General features: G+C 41.4%; 33 pseudogenes; all 33 read left to right on the top strand.

The window, feature by feature from the left end:
• Nucleotides 1-56: 56 nt before the first annotated feature.
• LOC134596940 (5S ribosomal RNA) lies at nucleotides 57-175 on the top strand (annotated as a pseudogene).
• Nucleotides 176-294: 119 nt separating this feature from the next.
• LOC134589264 (5S ribosomal RNA) lies at nucleotides 295-403 on the top strand (annotated as a pseudogene).
• A 468-nt stretch (nucleotides 404-871) lies between these two features.
• Nucleotides 872-991, top strand: LOC134588080 (5S ribosomal RNA; annotated as a pseudogene).
• Nucleotides 992-1,368: 377 nt separating this feature from the next.
• On the top strand, nucleotides 1,369-1,487 carry LOC134588380 (5S ribosomal RNA; annotated as a pseudogene).
• A 134-nt stretch (nucleotides 1,488-1,621) lies between these two features.
• On the top strand, nucleotides 1,622-1,740 carry LOC134594726 (5S ribosomal RNA; annotated as a pseudogene).
• Nucleotides 1,741-3,281: 1,541 nt separating this feature from the next.
• LOC134587948 (5S ribosomal RNA) lies at nucleotides 3,282-3,400 on the top strand (annotated as a pseudogene).
• Nucleotides 3,401-3,777: 377 nt separating this feature from the next.
• On the top strand, nucleotides 3,778-3,896 carry LOC134594409 (5S ribosomal RNA; annotated as a pseudogene).
• A 134-nt stretch (nucleotides 3,897-4,030) lies between these two features.
• Nucleotides 4,031-4,139, top strand: LOC134589263 (5S ribosomal RNA; annotated as a pseudogene).
• A 468-nt stretch (nucleotides 4,140-4,607) lies between these two features.
• On the top strand, nucleotides 4,608-4,727 carry LOC134597822 (5S ribosomal RNA; annotated as a pseudogene).
• A 134-nt stretch (nucleotides 4,728-4,861) lies between these two features.
• On the top strand, nucleotides 4,862-4,980 carry LOC134594308 (5S ribosomal RNA; annotated as a pseudogene).
• A 377-nt stretch (nucleotides 4,981-5,357) lies between these two features.
• LOC134598287 (5S ribosomal RNA) lies at nucleotides 5,358-5,476 on the top strand (annotated as a pseudogene).
• Nucleotides 5,477-5,610: 134 nt separating this feature from the next.
• LOC134594725 (5S ribosomal RNA) lies at nucleotides 5,611-5,729 on the top strand (annotated as a pseudogene).
• Nucleotides 5,730-5,863: 134 nt separating this feature from the next.
• LOC134596223 (5S ribosomal RNA) lies at nucleotides 5,864-5,982 on the top strand (annotated as a pseudogene).
• A 134-nt stretch (nucleotides 5,983-6,116) lies between these two features.
• On the top strand, nucleotides 6,117-6,225 carry LOC134589262 (5S ribosomal RNA; annotated as a pseudogene).
• Nucleotides 6,226-6,693: 468 nt separating this feature from the next.
• LOC134596339 (5S ribosomal RNA) lies at nucleotides 6,694-6,812 on the top strand (annotated as a pseudogene).
• Nucleotides 6,813-7,189: 377 nt separating this feature from the next.
• On the top strand, nucleotides 7,190-7,308 carry LOC134596338 (5S ribosomal RNA; annotated as a pseudogene).
• Nucleotides 7,309-7,685: 377 nt separating this feature from the next.
• LOC134598285 (5S ribosomal RNA) lies at nucleotides 7,686-7,804 on the top strand (annotated as a pseudogene).
• Nucleotides 7,805-7,938: 134 nt separating this feature from the next.
• Nucleotides 7,939-8,057, top strand: LOC134594724 (5S ribosomal RNA; annotated as a pseudogene).
• Nucleotides 8,058-8,191: 134 nt separating this feature from the next.
• Nucleotides 8,192-8,310, top strand: LOC134596221 (5S ribosomal RNA; annotated as a pseudogene).
• Nucleotides 8,311-8,444: 134 nt separating this feature from the next.
• On the top strand, nucleotides 8,445-8,563 carry LOC134597134 (5S ribosomal RNA; annotated as a pseudogene).
• Nucleotides 8,564-8,697: 134 nt separating this feature from the next.
• Nucleotides 8,698-8,816, top strand: LOC134590529 (5S ribosomal RNA; annotated as a pseudogene).
• Nucleotides 8,817-8,950: 134 nt separating this feature from the next.
• LOC134594723 (5S ribosomal RNA) lies at nucleotides 8,951-9,069 on the top strand (annotated as a pseudogene).
• Nucleotides 9,070-9,203: 134 nt separating this feature from the next.
• LOC134596220 (5S ribosomal RNA) lies at nucleotides 9,204-9,322 on the top strand (annotated as a pseudogene).
• Nucleotides 9,323-9,456: 134 nt separating this feature from the next.
• Nucleotides 9,457-9,575, top strand: LOC134597133 (5S ribosomal RNA; annotated as a pseudogene).
• Nucleotides 9,576-9,709: 134 nt separating this feature from the next.
• LOC134590518 (5S ribosomal RNA) lies at nucleotides 9,710-9,828 on the top strand (annotated as a pseudogene).
• Nucleotides 9,829-9,962: 134 nt separating this feature from the next.
• LOC134597277 (5S ribosomal RNA) lies at nucleotides 9,963-10,081 on the top strand (annotated as a pseudogene).
• A 134-nt stretch (nucleotides 10,082-10,215) lies between these two features.
• Nucleotides 10,216-10,324, top strand: LOC134589261 (5S ribosomal RNA; annotated as a pseudogene).
• Nucleotides 10,325-10,458: 134 nt separating this feature from the next.
• Nucleotides 10,459-10,577, top strand: LOC134596229 (5S ribosomal RNA; annotated as a pseudogene).
• A 134-nt stretch (nucleotides 10,578-10,711) lies between these two features.
• LOC134598180 (5S ribosomal RNA) lies at nucleotides 10,712-10,830 on the top strand (annotated as a pseudogene).
• Nucleotides 10,831-10,964: 134 nt separating this feature from the next.
• On the top strand, nucleotides 10,965-11,083 carry LOC134596904 (5S ribosomal RNA; annotated as a pseudogene).
• Nucleotides 11,084-11,460: 377 nt separating this feature from the next.
• LOC134594274 (5S ribosomal RNA) lies at nucleotides 11,461-11,579 on the top strand (annotated as a pseudogene).
• A 225-nt stretch (nucleotides 11,580-11,804) lies between these two features.
• LOC134598409 (5S ribosomal RNA) lies at nucleotides 11,805-11,923 on the top strand (annotated as a pseudogene).
• Nucleotides 11,924-12,057: 134 nt separating this feature from the next.
• LOC134597079 (5S ribosomal RNA) lies at nucleotides 12,058-12,176 on the top strand (annotated as a pseudogene).
• Nucleotides 12,177-12,349: the final 173 nt, after the last annotated feature.

The raw sequence follows: 12,349 nt of genomic DNA, 5'->3' as shown, positions 1-12,349 counted from the left end.
CGCAACCAGAGTTTGATATTCTACCAACATTAGCGAGATCGCATTCTCTTAATTTCACTTATGGCCATACCAGTCTGAAAATGCCTGATCTCGTCAGATCTCGGAAGCCATCCAGACTCGGGTCTGGTTAGTACTTGTATGGGAGACCAACTAGGAACCTCAGGTGCCGTAAGCTTTTGCATTATGATGTCATAATCAGACCACTTTTTTCCTTATCCAGAAGAGTCTTGTCTTTTGTCGCAACCAGAGTTTGATATTCTACCAACATTAGCGAGATCGCATTCTCTTAATTTCACTTACGGCCATACCAGTCTGAAAATGCCTGATCTCGGAAGCCATCCAGACTCGGGCCTGGTTAGTACTTGTATGGGAGACCAACTAGGAACCTCAGGTGCCGTAAGCTTTTGTTTATTTCTTTTTTGCATTATGATGTCATAATCAGACCACTTTTTTCCCTATCCAGAAGCATCTTGTCTTTTGTCGCAACCAGAGTTTGATATTCTACCAACATTAACGAGATCGCATTCTCTTAATTTCACTTACGGCCATACCAGTCTGAAAATGCCAGATCTCGGAAGCCATCCAGACTTGGGCCTGGTTAGTACTTGTATGGGAGACCAACTAAGAACCTCAGGTGCTGTAAGCTTTTGTTTATTTCTTTTTTGCATTATGATGTCATAATCAGACCACTTTTTTCCCTATGGGAGACCAACTAGGAACCTCAGGTGCCGTAAGCTTTTGTTTATTTCTTTTTTGCATTATGATGTCATAATCAGACCACTTTTTTCCCTATCCAGAAGCGTCTTGTCTTTTGTCGCAACCAGAGTTTGATATTCTACCAACATTAGCGAGATCGCATTCTCTTAATTTCACTTATGGCCATACCAGTCTGAAAATGCCTGATCTCGTCAGATCTCGTGAAGACATCCAGACTCGGGCCTGGTTAGTACTTGTATGGGAGACCAACTAGGAACCTCAGGTGCCGTAAGCTTTTGTTTATTTCTTTTTTGCATTATGATGTCATAATCAGACCACTTTTTTCCCTATCCAGAAGCATCTTGTCTTTTGTCGCAACCAGAGTTTGATATTCTACCAACATTAGCGAGATCGCATTCTCTTAATTTCACTTACGGCCATACCAGTCTGAAAATGCCAGATCTCGGAAGCCATCCAGACTCGGGTCTGGTTAGTACTTGTATGGGAGACCAACTAGGAGCCTCAGGTGCCGTAAGCTTTTGTTTATTTCTTTTTTGCATTATGATGTCATAATCAGACCACTTTTTTCCCTATCCAGAAGCATCTTGTCTTTTGTCGCAACCAGAGTTTGATATTCTACCAACATTAGCGAGATCGCATTCTCTTAATTTCACTTACGGCCATACTAGTCTGAAAATGCCTGATCTCGTCAGATCTCTGAAGTCATTCAGACTCGGGTCTGGTTAGTACTTGTATGGGAGACCAACTAGAAACCTCAGGTGCTGTAAGCTTTTTTTTATTTCTTTTTTGCATTATGATGTCATAATCAGACCACTTTTTTCCCTATCCAGAAGCGTCTTGTCTTTTGTCGCAACCAGAGTTTGATATTCTACCAACATTAGCGAGATCGCATTCTCTTAATTTCACTTATGGCCATACCAGTCTGAAAATGCCTGATCTCGTCAGATCTCGGAAGCCATCCAGACTTGGGCCTGGTTAGTACTTGTATGGGAGACCAATTAGGAACCTCAGGTGCCGTAAGCTTTTGTTTATTTCTTTTTTGCATTATGATGTCATAATCAGACCACTTTTTTCCCTATCCAGAAGCGTCTTGTCTTTTGTCGCAACCAGAGTTTGATATTCTACCAACATTAGCGAGATCGCATTCTCTCAATTTAACTTACATAGTTACATAGTTACATAGTTAGATAGCTGAAAAGAGACTTGCGTCCATCAAGTTCAGCCTTCCTCACACCTGTTTTTTGCTGTTGATCCAAAAGAGAAAAAAAAAAAAAAAAAAAAAACCCAGTTTGAAGCACAATTTTGCAACAAGCTAGGACAAAAAATTCCTTATTGACCCCAGAATGGCAGTCAGATTTATCCTTGAATCAAGCAGTTATTACCCTACATTGAAAGATTATATCCTTGAATATTCTGTCTTTGCAAGTATGCATCTAGTAGCTGTTTGAACATCTGTATGGACTCTGATAAAACCACTTCTTCAGGCAGAGAATTCCACATCCTGATTGTTCTTACAGTAAAAAAACCTTTCCTTTGCCTTAGACGAAATCTTCTTTCTTCCAGTCTAAACGCATGGCCTCGTGTCCTATGTAAAGTCCGGTTTGTGAATAGATTTCCACACAATGGTTTGTATTGGCCCCGAATATATTTGTATAATGTTATCATATCCCCTCTCAGGCGACGTTTTTCTAAACTAAATAGGTTTAAATTTGTTAACCTTTCTTCATAGCTGATATGTTCCATTCCTTTTATTAATTTTGTAGCCCGCCTCTGCACTTTTTCTAGTGCCATGATATCCTTCTTTAGAACAGGTGCCCAAAATTGCACAGCATATTCAATATGTGGTCTTACCAGTGATTTATAGAGAGGCAAAATGATATTCTCGTCTCGAGAATGAATGCCCTTTTTCATGCATGACAATACCTTACTGGCCTTGGCCACTGCGGATTGACATTGCACATTGTTGCATAGTTTGTTGTCTATAACAATTCCCAAGTCCTTTTCGTGTGTTGTTATCCCTAATTCGCTTCCATTAAGGGTATACGTTGCTTGTGTATTCTTTACGCCGAAGTGCATAACTTTGCATTTTTCAACATTAAATTTCATCTGCCATTTGAGTGCCCAGTCCTCCAGTCTATCTAAATCCTTCTGCAGCAAAGTAATATCTTGCTCACATTGTATTATTTTACAAAGTTTTGTGTCATCTGCAAACACTGAAACATGACTTTCAATGCTGTCTTCAAGATCATTTATAAAAATGTTAAATAGAAGGGGTCCCAGAACAGACCCCTGAGGGACACCACTTGCCACCTCTGTCCAGCTTGAAAATTTACCATTAACGACAACTCTTTGTATTCTGTTTTTAAGCCAATGTTCTACCCAAGAACAAGCATTTTCATCGAGACCGATTTCCTTGAGTTTGAACACTAATCTTTTGTGTGGAACTGTATCAAATGCCTTGGCAAAATCCAAATAGATCACATCCACTGCAACACCCTGATCTATACTTCTACTTACTTCTTCGTAGAACGCAATCAAGTTAGTTTGACATGACCTGTGCTTCATAAAACGGCCATACCAGTCTGAAAATGCCTGATCTCATCAGATCTCGGAAGCCATCCAGCCTCGGGCCTGGTTAGTACTTGTATGGGAGACCAACTAGGAACCCCAGGTGCCGTAAGCTTTTGTTTATTTCTTTTTTGCATTATGATGTCATAATCAGACCACTTTTTTCCCTATCCAGAAGCGTCTTGTCTTTTGTCGCAACCAGAGTTTGATATTCTACCAACATTAGCGAGATCGCATTCTCTTAATTTCACTTACGGCCATACCAGTCTGAAAATGCCAGATCTCGGAAGCCATCCAGACTCGGGTCTGGTTAGTACTTGTATGGGAGACCAACTAGGAGCCTCAGGTGCCGTAAGCTTTTGTTTATTTCTTTTTTGCATTATGATGTCATAATCAGACCACTTTTTTCCCTATCCAGAAGCATCTTGTCTTTTGTCGCAACCAGAGTTTGATATTCTACCAACATTAGCGAGATCGCATTCACTTAATTTCACTTACGGCCATACCAGTCTGAAAATGCCTGATCTCGTCAGATCTCGGAAGCCATCCAGACTCGGGCCTGTTTAGTACTTGTATGGGAGACCAACTAGGAACCTCAGGTGCCGTAAGCTTTTGTTTATTTCTTTTTTGCATTATGATGTCATAATCAGACCACTTTTTTCCCTATCCAGAAGCATCTTGTCTTTTGTCGCAACCAGAGTTTGATATTCTACCAACATTAGCGAGATCGCATTCTCTTAATTTCACTTACGGCCATACCAGTCTGAAAATGCCTGATCTCGGAAGCCATCCAGACTCGGGCCTGGTTAGTACTTGTATGGGAGACCAACTAGGAACCTCAGGTGCCGTAAGCTTTTGTTTATTTCTTTTTTGCATTATGATGTCATAATCAGACCACTTTTTTCCCTATCCAGAAGCATCTTGTCTTTTGTCGCAACCAGAGTTTGATATTCTACCAACATTAACGAGATCGCATTCTCTTAATTTCACTTACGGCCATACCAGTCTGAAAATGCCAGATCTCGGAAGCCATCCAGACTTGGGCCTGGTTAGTACTTGTATGGGAGACCAACTAAGAACCTCAGGTGCTGTAAGCTTTTGTTTATTTCTTTTTTGCATTATGATGTCATAATCAGACCACTTTTTTCCCTATGGGAGACCAACTAGGAACCTCAGGTGCCGTAAGCTTTTGTTTATTTCTTTTTTGCATTATGATGTCATAATCAGACCACTTTTTTCCCTATCCAGAAGCGTCTTGTCTTTTGTCGCAACCAGAGTTTGATATTCTACCAACATTAGCGAGATCGCATTCTCTTAATTTCACTTACGGCCATACCAGTCTGAAAATGCCTGATCTCGTCAGATCTCGTGAAGCCATCCAGACTCGGGCCTGGTTAGTACTTGTATGGGAGACCAACTAGGAACCTCAGGTGCCGTAAGCTTTTGTTTATTTCTTTTTTGCATTATGATGTCATAATCAGACCACTTTTTTCCCTATCCAGAAGCATCTTGTCTTTTGTCGCAACCAGAGTTTGATATTCTACCAACATTAGCGAGATCGCATTCTCTTAATTTCACTTATGGCCATACCAGTCTGAAAATGCCTGATCTCGTCAGATCTCGGAAGCCATCCAGACTTGGGCCTGGTTAGTACTTGTATGGGAGACCAACTAGGAACCTCAGGTGCCGTAAGCTTTTGTTTATTTCTTTTTTGCATTATGATGTCATAATCAGACCACTTTTTTCCCTATCCAGAAGCGTCTTGTCTTTTGTCGCAACCAGAGTTTGATATTCTACCAACATTAGCGAGATCGCATTCTCTTAATTTCACTTACGGCCATACCAGTCTGAAAATGCCAGATCTCGGAAGCCATCCAGACTCGGGTCTGGTTAGTACTTGTATGGGAGACCAACTAGGAGCCTCAGGTGCCGTAAGCTTTTGTTTATTTCTTTTTTGCATTATGATGTCATAATCAGACCACTTTTTTCCCTATCCAGAAGCATCTTGTCTTTTGTCGCAACCAGAGTTTGATATTCTACCAACATTAGCGAGATCGCATTCTCTTAATTTCACTTACGGCCATACCAGTCTGAAAATGCCTGATCTCGTCAGATCTCTGAAGTCATCCAGACTCGGGTCTGGTTAGTACTTGTATGGGAGACCAACTAGAAACCTCAGGTGCTGTAAGCTTTTTTTTATTTCTTTTTTGCATTATGATGTCATAATCAGACCACTTTTTTCCCTATCCAGAAGCGTCTTGTCTTTTGTCGCAACCAGAGTTTGATATTCTACCAACATTAGCGAGATCGCATTCTCTTAATTTCACTTATGGCCATACCAGTCTGAAAATGCCTGATCTCGTCAGATCTCGGAAGCCATCCAGACTTGGGCCTGGTTAGTACTTGTATGGGAGACCAATTAGGAACCTCAGGTGCCGTAAGCTTTTGTTTATTTCTTTTTTGCATTATGATGTCATAATCAGACCACTTTTTTCCCTATCCAGAAGCGTCTTGTCTTTTGTCGCAACCAGAGTTTGATATTCTACCAACATTAGCGAGATCGCATTCTCTCAATTTAACTTACGGCCATACCAGTCTGAAAATGCCTGATCTCATCAGATCTCGGAAGCCATCCAGACTCGGGCCTGGTTAGTACTTGTATGGGAGACAAACTAGGAACCCCAGGTGCCGTAAGCTTTTGTTTATTTCTTTTTTGCATTATGATGTCATAATCAGACCACTTTTTTCCCTATCCAGAAGCATCTTGTCTTTTGTCGCAACCAGAGTTTGATATTCTACCAACATTAGCGAGATCGCATTCTCTTAATTTCACTTACGGCCATACCAGTCTGAAAATGCCTGATCTCGGAAGCCATCCAGACTCGGGCCTGGTTAGTACTTGTATGGGAGACCAACTAGGAACCTCAGGTGCCGTAAGCTTTTGTTTATTTCTTTTTTGCATTATGATGTCATAATCAGACCACTTTTTTCCCTATCCAGAAGCATCTTGTCTTTTGTCGCAACCAGAGTTTGACATTCTACCAACATTAACGAGATCGCATTCTCTTAATTTCACTTACGGCCATACCAGTCTGAAAATGCCAGATCTCGGAAGCCATCCAGACTTGGGCCTGGTTAGTACTTGTATGGGAGACCAACTAAGAACCTCAGGTGCTGTAAGCTTTTGTTTATTTCTTTTTTGCATTATGATGTCATAATCAGACCACTTTTTTCCCTATGGGAGACCAACTAGGAACCTCAGGTGCCGTAAGCTTTTGTTTATTTCTTTTTTGCATTATGATGTCATAATCAGACCACTTTTTTCCCTATCCAGAAGCATCTTGTCTTTTGTCGCAACCAGAGTTTGATATTCTACCAACATTAGCGAGATCGCATTCTCTTAATTTCACTTATGGCCCTACCAGTCTGAAAATGCCTGATCTCGTCAGATCTCGGAAGCCATCCAGACTTGGGCCTGGTTAGTACTTGTATGGGAGACCAACTAGGAACCTCAGGTGCCGTAAGCTTTTGTTTATTTCTTTTTTGCATTATGATGTCATAATCAGACCACTTTTTTCCCTATCCAGAAGCGTCTTGTCTTTTGTCGCAACCAGAGTTTGATATTCTACCAACATTAGCGAGATCGCATTCTCTTAATTTCACTTACGGCCATACCAGTCTGAAAATGCCAGATCTCGGAAGCCATCCAGACTCGGGTCTGGTTAGTACTTGTATGGGAGACCAACTAGGAGCCTCAGGTGCCGTAAGCTTTTGTTTATTTCTTTTTTGCATTATGATGTCATAATCAGACCACTTTTTTCCCTATCCAGAAGCATCTTGTCTTTTGTCGCAACCAGAGTTTGATATTCTACCAACATTAGCGAGATCGCATTCTCTTAATTTCACTTATGGCCCTACCAGTCTGAAAATGCCTGATCTCGTCAGATCTCGGAAGCCATCCAGACTTGGGCCTGGTTAGTACTTGTATGGGAGACCAACTAGGAACCTCAGGTGCCGTAAGCTTTTGTTTATTTCTTTTTTGCATTATGATGTCATAATCAGACCACTTTTTTCCCTATCCAGAAGCGTCTTGTCTTTTGTCGCAACCAGAGTTTGATATTCTACCAACATTAGCGAGATCGCATTCTCTTAATTTCACTTACGGCCATACCAGTCTGAAAATGCCAGATCTCGGAAGCCATCCAGACTCGGGTCTGGTTAGTACTTGTATGGGAGACCAACTAGGAGCCTCAGGTGCCGTAAGCTTTTGTTTATTTCTTTTTTGCATTATGATGTCATAATCAGACCACTTTTTTCCCTATCCAGAAGCATCTTGTCTTTTGTCGCAACCAGAGTTTGATATTCTACCAACATTAGCGAGATCGCATTCTCTTAATTTCACTTACGGCCATACCAGTCTGAAAATGCCTGATCTCGTCAGATCTCTGAAGTCATCCAGACTCGGGTCTGGTTAGTACTTGTATGGGAGACCAACTAGAAACCTCAGGTGCTGTAAGCTTTTTTTTATTTCTTTTTTGCATTATGATGTCATAATCAGACCACTTTTTTCCCTATCCAGAAGCGTCTTGTCTTTTGTCGCAACCAGAGTTTGATATTCTACCAACATTAGCGAGATCGCATTCTCTTAATTTCACTTATGGCCATACCAGTCTGAAAATGCCTGATCTCGTCAGATCTCGGAAGCCATCCAGACTTGGGCCTGGTTAGTACTTGTATGGGAGACCAATTAGGAACCTCAGGTGCCGTAAGCTTTTGTTTATTTCTTTTTTGCATTATGATGTCATAATCAGACCACTTTTTTCCCTATCCAGAAGCGTCTTGTCTTTTGTCGCAACCAGAGTTTGATATTCTACCAACATTAGCGAGATCGCATTCTCTCAATTTAACTTACGGCCATACCAGTCTGAAAATGCCTGATCTCATCAGATCTCGGAAGCCATCCAGACTCGGGCCTGGTTAGTACTTGTATGGGAGACAAACTAGGAACCCCAGGTGCCGTAAGCTTTTGTTTATTTCTTTTTTGCATTATGATGTCATAATCAGACCACTTTTTTCCCTATCCAGAAGCGTCTTGTCTTTTGTCGCAACCAGAGTTTGATATTCTACCAACATTAGCGAGATCGCATTCTCTTAATTTCACTTACGGCCATACCAGTCTGAAAATGCCTGATCTCGTCAGATCTCTGAAGCCATCCAGACTCGGGTCTGGTTAGTACTTGTATGGGAGACCAACTAGGAACCTCAGGTGCTGTAAGCTTTTTTTTATTTCTTTTTTGCATTATGATGTCATAATCAGACCACTTTTTTCCCTATCCAGAAGCGTCTTGTCTTTTGTCGCAACCAGAGTTTGATATTCTACCAACATTAGCGAGATCGCATTCTCTTAATTTCACTTACGGCCATACCAGTCTGAAAATGCCTGATCTCGTCAGATCTCGGAAGCCATCCAGACTCGGGCCTGGTTAGTACTTGTATGGGAGACCAACTAGGAACCTCAGGTGCCGTAAGCTTTTGTTTATTTCTTTTTTGCATTATGATGTCATAATCAGACCACTTTTTTCCCTATCCAGAAGCGTCTTGTCTTTTGTCGCAACCAGAGTTTGATATTCTACCAACATTAGCGAGATCGCATTCTCTTAATTTCACTTATGGCCATACCAGTCTGAAAATGCCTGATCTCGTCAGATCTCGGAAGCCATCCAGACTTGGGCCTGGTTAGTACTTGTATGGGAGACCAATTAGGAACCTCAGGTGCCGTAAGCTTTTGTTTATTTCTTTTTTGCATTATGATGTCATAATCAGACCACTTTTTTCCCTATCCAGAAGCGTCTTGTCTTTTGTCGCAACCAGAGTTTGATATTCTACCAACATTAGCGAGATCGCATTCTCTCAATTTAACTTACGGCCATACCAGTCTGAAAATGCCTGATCTCATCAGATCTCGGAAGCCATCCAGACTCGGGCCTGGTTAGTACTTGTATGGGAGACAAACTAGGAACCCCAGGTGCCGTAAGCTTTTGTTTATTTCTTTTTTGCATTATGATGTCATAATCAGACCACTTTTTTCCCTATCCAGAAGCGTCTTGTCTTTTGTCGCAACCAGAGTTTGATATTCTACCAACATTAGCGAGATCGCATTCTCTTAATTTCACTTACGGCCATACCAGTCTGAAAATGCCTGATCTCGTCAGATCTCTGAAGCCATCCAGACTCGGGTCTGGTTAGTACTTGTATGGGAGACCAACTAGGAACCTCAGGTGCTGTAAGCTTTTTTTTATTTCTTTTTTGCATTATGATGTCATAATCAGACCACTTTTTTCCCTATCCAGAAGCGTCTTGTCTTTTGTCGCAACCAGAGTTTGATATTCTACCAACATTAGCGAGATCGCATTCTCTTAATTTCACTTACGGCCATACCAGTCTGAAAATGCCTGATCTCGTCAGATCTCGGAAGCCATCCAGACTCGGGCCTGGTTAGTACTTGTATGGGAGACCAACTAGGAACCTCAGGTGCCGTAAGCTTTTGTTTATTTCTTTTTTGCATTATGATGTCATAATCAGACCACTTTTTTCCCTATCCAGAAGCATCTTATCTTTTGTCGCAACCAGAGTTTGATATTCTACCAACATTAGCGAGATCGCATTCTCTTAATTTCACTTATGGCCATACCAGTCTGAAAATGCCTGATCTCATCAGATCTCGGAAGCCATCCAGACTCGGGTCTGGTTAGTACTTGTATGGGAGACCAACTAGGAACCTCAGGTGCCGTGAGCTTTTGTTTATTTCTTTTTTGCATTATGATGTCATAATCAGACCACTTTTTTCCCTATCCAGAAGAGTCTTGTCTTTTGTCGCAACCAGAGTTTGATATTCTATCAACATTAGCGAGATCGCATTCTCTTAATTTCACTTACGGCCATACCAGTCTGAAAATGCCTGATCTCGGAAGCCATCCAGACTCGGGCCTGGTTAGTACTTGTATGGGAGACCAACTAGGAACCTCAGGTGCCGTAAGCTTTTGTTTATTTCTTTTTTGCATTATGATGTCATAATCAGACCACTTTTTTCCCTATCCAGAAGCATCTTGTCTTTTGTCGCAACCAGAGTTTGATATTCTACCAACATTAACGAGATCGCATTCTCTTAATTTCATTTACGGCCATACCAGTCTGAAAATGCCTGATCTCATCAGATCTTGGAAGCCATCCAGACTCGGGCCTGGTTAGTACTTGTATGGGAGACCAACTAGGAACCTCAGGTGCCGTAAGCTTTTGTTTATTTCTTTTTTGCATTATGATGTCATAATCAGACCACTTTTTTCCCTATCGGGAAGCGTCTTGTCTTTTGTCGCAACCAGAGTTTGATATTCTACCAACATTAGCGAGATCGCATTCTCTTAATTTCACTTACGGCCATACTAGTCTGAAAATGCCTGATCTCGTCAGATCTCGGAAGCCATCCAGACTCGGGCCTGGTTAGTACTTGTATGGGAGACCAACTAGGAACCTCAGGTGCAGTAAGCTTTTGTTTATTTCTTTTTTGCATTATGATGTCATAATCAGACCACTTTTTTCCCTATCCAGAAGCGTCTTGTCTTTTGTTGCAACCAGAGTTTGATATTCTACCAACATTAGCGAGATCGCATTCTCTTAATTTCATTTACGGCCATACCAGTCTGAAAATGCCTGATCTCGTCAGATCTCGGAAGCCATCCAGACTCGGGTCTGGTTAGTACTTGTATGGGAGACCAACTAGGAACCTCAGGTGCCGTAAGCTTTTGTTTATTTCTTTTTTGCATTATGATGTCATAATCAGACCACTTTTTTCCCTATCCAGAAGAGTCTTGTCTTTTGTCGCAACCAGAGTTTGATATTCTACCAACATTAGCGAGATCGCATACTCTTAATTTCACTTACGGCCATACCAGTCTGAAAATGCCTGATCTCGGAAGCCATCCAGACTCGGGTCTGGTTAGTACTTGTATGGGAGACCAACTAGGAACCTCAGGTGCCGTAAGCTTTTGTTTATTTCTTTTTTGCATTATGATGTCATAATCAGACCACTTTTTTCCCTATCCAGAAGCATCTTGTCTTTTGTCGCAACCAGAGTTTGATATTCTACCAACATTAACGAGATCGCATTCTCTTAATTTCACTTACGGCCATACCAGTCTGAAAATGCCTGATCTCGTCAGATCTCGGAAGCCATCCAGACTTGGGCCTGTTTAGTACTTGTATGGGAGACCAACTAGGAACCTCAGGTGCTGTAAGCTTTTGTTTATTTCTTTTTTGCATTATGATGTCATAATCAGACCACTTTTTTCCCTATGGGAGACTAACTAGGAACCTCAGGTGACGTAAGCTTTTGTTTATTTCTTTTTTGCATTATGATGTCATAATCAGACCACTTTTTTCCCTATCCAGAAGCGTCTTGTCTTTTGTCGCAACCAGAGTTTGATATTCTACCAACATTAGCGAGATCGCATTCTCTTAATTTCACTTACGGCCATACCAGTCTGAAAATGCCTGATCTCGTCAGATCTCGGAAGCCATCCAGACTCGAGCCTGGTTTGTACTTGTATGGGAGACCAACTAGGAACCTCAGGTGCTGTAAGCTTTTGTTTATTTCTTTTTTGCATTATGATGTCATAATCAGACCACTTTTTTCCCTATCCAGAAGCATCTTGTCTTTTGTCGCAACCAGAGTTTGATATTCTACCAACATTAGCGAGATCGCATTCTCTCAATTTCACTTACGGCCATACCAGTCTGAAAATGCCTGCTCTCATCAGATCTCGGAAGCCATCCAGACTCGGGCCTGGTTAGTACTTGTATGGGAGACCAACTAGGAACCTCAGGTGCTGTAAGCTTTTGTTTATTTCTTTTTTGCATTATGATGTCATAATCAGACCACTTTTTTCCCTATGGGAGACCAACTAGGAACCTCAGGTGCCGTAAGCTTTTGTTTATTTCTTTTTTGCATTATGATGTCATAATCAGACCACTTTTTTCCCTATCCAGAAGCGTCTTGTCTTTTGTCGCA

The sequence above is a fragment of the Pelobates fuscus genome, chromosome 2 (genome assembly GCF_036172605.1).
Source record: "Pelobates fuscus isolate aPelFus1 chromosome 2, aPelFus1.pri, whole genome shotgun sequence".
NCBI classification, from domain to species: Eukaryota; Metazoa; Chordata; class Amphibia; order Anura; family Pelobatidae; genus Pelobates; species Pelobates fuscus.
This window is presented reverse-complemented; position numbering and strand designations above follow the sequence as displayed.